The sequence below is a fragment of the Arachis hypogaea genome, chromosome 18 (assembly GCF_003086295.3).
Source record: "Arachis hypogaea cultivar Tifrunner chromosome 18, arahy.Tifrunner.gnm2.J5K5, whole genome shotgun sequence".
Taxonomy (NCBI): Eukaryota; Viridiplantae; Streptophyta; class Magnoliopsida; order Fabales; family Fabaceae; genus Arachis; species Arachis hypogaea.
The window spans coordinates 35,406,282-35,413,841 of NC_092053.1; the positions used below are offsets into that span (position 1 = coordinate 35,406,282).

The window sequence follows — 7,560 nt, forward strand, 5'->3', positions numbered from 1 at the left end:
ATTTATACGCTTTTTGGCATTATTTTTAGTATGTTTTTAGTAGGATCTAGTTACTTTTAGGGATGTTTTTATTAGTTTTTATGTTAAATTCACATTTCTGGACTTTACTATGAGTTTGTGTATTTTTCTGTGATTTCAGGTATTTTCTGGCTGAAATTGAGGGACTTGAGCAAAAATCATATTCAGAAGTTGAAGAAGGACTGCTGATGCTGTTGGATTCTGACCTCCCTGCACTCAAAGTGGATTTTCTGGAGCTACAGAACTCAAAATGGCACGCTTCTAATTGCGTTGGAAAGTAGACATCCAGGGCTTTCCAGCAAAATATAATAGTTCATACTTTGGTCGAGTTTAGATGATGTAAAAGGGCATTGAACGCCAGTTCTACGCTGCTGTCTGGAGTTAAACGCCAGAAACACGTCACGAACCAGAGTTGAACGCCAGAAACACGTTACAACCTGGCGTTCAACTCCAGAAAGAGCCTCTGCACGTGTAACATTCAAGCTCAGCCCAAGCACACACCAAGGGGCCCCGGAAGTGGATTTATGCATCAATTACTTACTTCTGTAAACCCTAGTAGCTAGTTTAGTATAAATAGGACTTTTTACTATTGTATTAGACATATTCAGAAGATCCTGGATTGTATTTTTGATCCTGTGATCACGTTTTGGGGGCTGGCCATTCGGCCATGCCTGAACCTTTCACTTATGTAATTTTCAACGGTAGAGTTTCTACACTCCATAGATTAAGGTGTGGAGCTCTGCTGTTCCTCATGAATTAATGCAAAGTACTACTGTTTCTCTATTCAATTCAACTTATTCCGCTAAGATATTCATTCGCACTTCAATATGAATGTGATGAACGTGACAATCATCATCATTTCCCCACAAACGCGTGCCTGACAACCACTTCCGTTCCACCTTAGATTGAATGAGTATCTCTTGGATCTCTTAGTCAGAATCTTCGTGGTATAAGCTAGATTGATGGCGGCATTCATGAGAGTCCGGAAAGTCTAAACCTTGTCTGTGGTATTCCGAGTAGGACTCTGGGATTGAATGACTGTGACGAACCTCAAACTCGCGAGTGCTGGGTGTAGTGACAGACGCAAAAGGAGGGTGAATCCTATTCCAGTTTGATCGAGAACCCCAGATGATTAGCCGTGCTGTGACAGAGCATTTGGACCATTTTCACAAGAGGATGGGATGCAGCCATTGGCCACGGTGATGCCTCAAGATGATTAGCCATGCAGTGACAGTGCATCGGACCATTTTCACAGAGAGGATGAAAAGTAGCCATTGACAATGGTGATGTCCTTACATAAAGCCAGCCATGGAAAGGAGTAAGACTGATTGGATGAAGACAGCAGGAAAGCAGAGGTTCAGAAGAACGAAAGCATTTCTATACGCTTATCTGAAATTCTCACCAATGAATTACATAAGTACTTCTATCCTTATTTTCTATTTATTTATTATTATTCGAAAACTCCATAACCATTTGATATCTGCCTGACTGAGATTTACAACGTGACCATAGCTTGCTTCATACCAACAATCTCTGTGGGATCGACCCTTACTCACGTAAGGTTTTATTACTTGGACGACCCAGTGCACTTGCTGGTTAGTTATGCGAAGTTGTGAAGTTATGTTTGGACCATGGTTCTGTGCATCCGTTTTTGGTGCCATTGCCAGGGAAAGAACGAACAAATAATTTTACAACCTAATCTGAGTAACAATTTCGCATATCAAGTTTTTGGCGCCGTTGCCGGGGATTGTTCGAGTTTGGACAACTGACGGTTCATCTTGTTGCTCAGATTGGGTAATTTTCTTCTTATTTTATTTTCAAAAAGTTTTCAAAAATTTTTCAAAAATATTTTCTTCTTTTTCATTTTTCCCAAAAAAATATTTTCAAAAAAAAAATTTATTATGTTCTTCAGAATTTTTAAGAATGAATTCTAGAGTTTCATGAAGCATGTGAAGCCTGGCTGGCTGTAAAGCCATGTCTAAATTCTTTTGGACTGAGGCCTCCACATGTTAGGGAATTGCTTGTACTGCTGAAGCTTGGCTGGCCATTGGCCATGTCTAGTGTCTTGGACCGAAGCTTTCACTGAAAGCTTGGCTGGCTAGTGAGCCATGTCTAATTCCTGGACCGGAGCTTTAGACTAACATTGAAGATTCCTGGAATTCATATTAAAAATTTTGGAATCCTTATTTTTTCTTTTTCATATAATTTTCGAAAATTACAAAAAAAAATCATAAAATCATAAAAATCAAAAAAATATTTCATGTTTCTTGTTTGAGTCTTGAGTCAATTTTAAGTTTGGTGTCGATTGCATGTTTTAAAGTTTGCATAAAATTTTCGAAAAATTCATGCATTCATAGCATTCTTCATGATCTTCAAGTTGTTCTTAGTAAGTCTTCTTGTTTGATCTTGATGTTTTCTTATTTTGTGTCTTTTCTTGTTTTTCATGTGCAGTTTTGCATTCAGTGTCTGAACATGAAAGATTTCTAAGTTTGGTGTCTTGCATGTTTTCTTTGCATTGAAAATTTTTCAAAAATATGTTCTTGATGTTCATCATGATCTTCAAAGTGTTCTTGGTGTTCATCTTGACATTCATAGCATTCTTGCATGCATTCATTGTGTTGATCCATAACTTTCATGCATTGAGTCTTTTTCATGTTTTTCTCTTTCATCATTGAAAATTCAAAAATAAAAAAAATATATCTTTCCCTTTTTCACTCATAAATTTCGAAAATTTGAGTTGACCTTTTCAAAACTTTTTAAAACTTAGTTGTTTTTATGAGTCAAATCAAATTTTTAATTTAAAAATCTTATCTTTTTCAAAATCTTTTTCAAAAATCAAATCTTTTTTATTTTTCTTATTTATTTTCGAAAATTTTAAAAATATTTTTCAAAAATCTTTTTCCTAATTTCATCTCATAATTTTCGAAAATATCATCAACAATTAATGTTTTGATTCAAAAATTTTAAGTTTGTTACTTGCTTGTTAAGAAAGATTCAAACTTTAAGTTCTAGAATCATATCTTGTGATTTCTTGTGAATCAAGTCATTAATTGTGATTTTAAAAATCAAATCTTTTTCAAAACTAATTCTAATCATATCTTTCTATCATATCCTTTAAAAAAAATCTTATCTTTTTCAAAAATTTGATTTTCAAATATCTTTTCTAACTTCTTATCTTCTTATCTTTTCAAAATTGATTTTCAAATTTTTTTCAACTAACTAATTGACTTTTTGTTTGTTTCTTATCTTTTTCAAAACTACCTAACTAACTCTCTCTCTCTAATTTTCGAAAATCTCTTCCCTCTTTTTCAAAAATTCTTTTTAATTAACTAATTGTTTCAATTTTTAATTTTAATTTGATTTCATTCCTAATTTTCGAAAATCACTAACCCCTTTTCAAAATTTTATTTTCGAAAATCCTCCTTCTCTCTCATCTCCTTCTATTTATTTATTCACATACTAACACTTCATCTCACCCAAATTCGAACCCCCTCTTCCATCTGTGTTCGAATTTTCTCTTCTTCCCTTCTTTACATTACATTCTTTTCTTCTTCTACTCACACAGGGGAACCTCTATACCTGGGTAAAAAGGATCCCTATTATTATTTTTCTGTTCCCTCTTTTTCATATGAGCAGGAGCAAGGACAAGAACATTCTTGTTGAAGCAAACCCTGAACCTGAAAGGACTCTGAAGAGGAAACTAAGAGAAGCTAAAATACAACAATCCAGAGATAACCTTACAGAAATTTTCGAACAGGAAAAGGAGATGGCAGCCGAAAATAATAATAATGCAAGGAGGATGCTTGGTGACTTTACTGCACCTAATTCCAATTTACATGGAAGAAGCATCTCCATCCCTACCATTGGAGCAAACAATTTTGAGCTGAAACCTCAATTAGTTTCTCTGATGCAACAAAACTGCAAGTTTCATGGACTTCCATCTGAAGATCCCTTTCAGTTCTTAACTGAATTCTTGCAGATCTGTGATACTGTTAAGACTAATGGAGTAGATCCTGAAGTCTACAGGCTCATGCTTTTCCCTTTTGCTGTGAGAGACAGAGCTAGAATATGGTTGGATTCTCAACCTAAAGATAGCCTGAACTCTTGGGATAAGCTGGTCAAGGCTTTCTTAGCCAAGTTCTTTCCTCCTCAAAAGCTGAGTAAGCTTAGAGTAGATGTTCAAACCTTCAGACAAAAAGAAGGTGAATCCCTCTATGAGGCTTGGGAGAGATACAAGGAACTGACCAAAAAGTGTCCTTCTGACATGCTTTCAGAATGGACCATCTTGGATATATTCTATGATGGTCTGTCTGAATTAGCTAAGATGTCATTGGATACTTCTGCAGGTGGATCCATTCACCTAAAGAAAACGCCTGCAGAAGCTCAGGAACTCATTGACATGGTTGCTAATAACCAGTTTATGTACACTTCTGAGAGGAATCCTGTGAGTAATGGGACGCCTCAGAAGAAGGGAGTTCTTGAAATTGATACTCTGAATGTCATATTGGCTCAGAATAAAATATTGACTCAGCAAGTCAATATGATTTCTCAGAGTCTGAATGGAATGCAAGCTGCATCCAACAGTACTCAAGAGGCATCTTCTGAAGAAGAAGCTTATGATCCTGAGAACCCTGCAATAGCAGAGATGAATTACATGGGTGAACCATATGGAAACACCTATAATCCCTCATGGAAAAATCACCCAAATCTCTCATGGAAGGATCAACAAAAGCCTCAACAAGGCTTTAATAATGGTGGAAGAAACAAGTTTAGTAATAGCAAGCCTTTTCCATCATCCACTCAACAACAGACAGAGAACTCTGAACAAAATACCTCTAATTTAGCAAACTTAGTCTCTGATCTATCTAAGGCCACTGTGAGTTTCATGAATGAAACAAGGTCCTCCATTAGAAATTTGGAGGCACAAGTGGGACAGCTGAGTAAGAAAATCACTGAAACCCCTCCTAGTGTTCTCCCAAGCAATACAAAAGAAAATCCAAAAGGAGAGTGCAAGGCCATTGACATAGTCAACACGGCCGAACCTAGAGAGGAAAGGGAGGACGTGAATCCCAAGGAGGAAGACCTCCTGGGACGTCCAGTGATCAATAAGGAGTTTCCCTCTGAGGAACCAAAGGACTCTGAGGCTCATCTAGAGGACATAGAGATTCCATTGAACCTCCTTACGCCCTTCATGAGCTCTGTTGAGTATTCTTCTTCTGAAGAGAATGAGGATGTTATTGAAGAGCAAGTTGCCAAGTTCCTTGGTGCAATCATGAAGCTGAATGCCAATTTATTTGGTAAAGAGACTTGGGGAGATAAACCTCCCCTGTTCACCAATGAACTAAATGCATTGGATCAACTGAGATTGCCTCAGAAGAAACAGGATCCTGGAAAGTTCCTAATACCTTGTACCTTAGGCACCATGACCTTTGAGAAGGCTCTATGTGACCTTGGGTCAGGAATAAACCTCATGCCACTCTCTGTAATGGAGAAACTGGGAATCTTTGAGGTGCAAGCTGCTAGAATCTCATTAGAGATGGCAGACAATTCAAGAAAAGAGGCTTATGGACAAGTAGAGGACGTACTAGTAAAGGTTGAAGGCCTTTACATCCCTGCTGATTTCATAATCCTAGATACTGGGAAGGATGAGGATGAATCCATCATCCTTGGAAGACCCTTCCTAGCCACAGCAAGAGCTGTGATTGATGTTAACAGAGGTGAACTAGTCCTTCAATTGAATGAGGACTCCCTTGAGTTTAAAACTCAATGACATCCTTTTGTAAACATGGAAAAGAGGCACAGAAAGCTTCTCTCAAAACAGAGTCAACAAGAGCCCCCACAGTCAAACTCTAAGTTTGGTGTTGAACTCCCATATCCAAACTCTAACTTTGGTGTTGGAGAGTCTCAACAATGCTCTGAACATCTGTGAGGCTCCATGAGAGCCCACTGTCAAGCTATTGACATTAAAGAAGCGCTTGTTGGGAGGCAACCCAATTTTTATTTAATTATATTTTTATTAGTTATATGTCTTCATAGGTTCATGATCATGTGGAGTCACAAAAACAACTGAAAAAATTGAAGAAAAATCAAAAACAGCATTAAAAACAGCACACCCTGGAGGAGGAGTTCACTGGCGTTCAAACACCAGTAAGGAGCATCTGGCTGGCGTTCAACGCCAGAACAGAGCATAGAGCTGGCGCTGAACGCCAGAAACAAGCATGGAGCTGGCGTTCAACGCCAGAAACAAGCATGGAGCTGGCGTTCAACGCCAGAAACAAGCATGGAGCTGGCGTTCAACGCCAGAAACATGTGACATCTGGACATTGAACGCCCAGAACAAGCATCAGTTCGGCGTTTAAATGCCAGAATTACATGCAAAGGTGTTTTACATGCCTAATTGGTGCAGGGATGCAAATCCTTGACACCTTAGGATCTGTGAACCCCACAGGATCCCCACATACCTCCACTCACCTTACCTCCTCATAATCCTATATCACCCTTTCCCAAGAACCCTTCACCACTCACATCCATTACTCCCCTAAAACCATCATACAACCCACCTACACCCACCCACTCTAATTCTAACCATCAACTCACCTCCATATCTTCTTCTTCTTCTACTATTCTTTCTTCTTTTGCTCGAGGGCGAGCAACATTCTAAGTTTGGTGTGGTAAAAGCATAGCTTTTTTTTAAAGGGAAAACAAAAGCTTCCATCAAGGATCTATAGCTCAGTGGTAGAACATTTGACTGTAAATCAAGAGATCCCTGAGATACCTCAGGGGATACATTTTCCCCCACACAATTATTAGGAGCAACTAAGGGTGGAACATCAAGAGCACTCCATCATCCTCCATGAAATTAGAAAATATCAAAAAGCAAGGAGGAAGGAGCAACAAAGACAAGGAAGAGACATAGAAGAGCTCAAGGACATCATTGGTTTCTCAAGAAGAAAACGCCACCATCACTAAGGTGGACTCATTCCTTGTTCTTAAATTTTTTGTTTTTCGTTTTCTTTATGTTAAATGCTTATCTATGTTTGTGTCTTATTACATGATCATTAGTATTTAGTAACTATGTCTTAAAGTTATGAATGTCCTATGAATCCATCACCTCTCTTAAATGAAAAATGTTTTAATTCAAAAGAACAAGAAGAACATGAGTTTCGAATTTATCCTTGAACTTAGTTTAATTATTTTGATATGGAGATAATACTTTTTCTTTTCTGAATGGATGCTTGAATAGTGCATATGTCTTTTGAAGTTGTTGTTTATGAATGTTAAATATGTTGGCTCTTGAAAGAATGATGACAAGGAGACATGTTATTTGATAATTTGAAAAATCATAAAAATGATTCTTGAAGCAAGAAAAAGTAGTGAATACAAAGCTTGCAAAAAAAATGGTGAAAAAAATAGAAAGAAAAAGAAAAAGCAAGCAGAAAAAGCCAAAAGCTCTTAAAACCAAGAGGCAAGAGCAAAAAGCCAATAACCCTTAAAATCAAAAGGCAAGGGTAAATGAAAAGGATCCCAAGGCTTTGAGCATCA

At 37.5% G+C, this 7,560-nt stretch overlaps 1 non-coding gene across 1 annotated transcript; it reads right to left on the reverse strand.

Moving 5' to 3' along the window:
• Positions 1 to 4,180: 4,180 nt before the first annotated feature.
• LOC112774871 (small nucleolar RNA R71) lies at positions 4,181 to 4,288 on the reverse strand. The gene has a single exon (XR_003189328.1). It is a non-coding gene; the product is annotated as a small nucleolar RNA R71 (small nucleolar RNA).
• Positions 4,289 to 7,560: the final 3,272 nt, after the last annotated feature.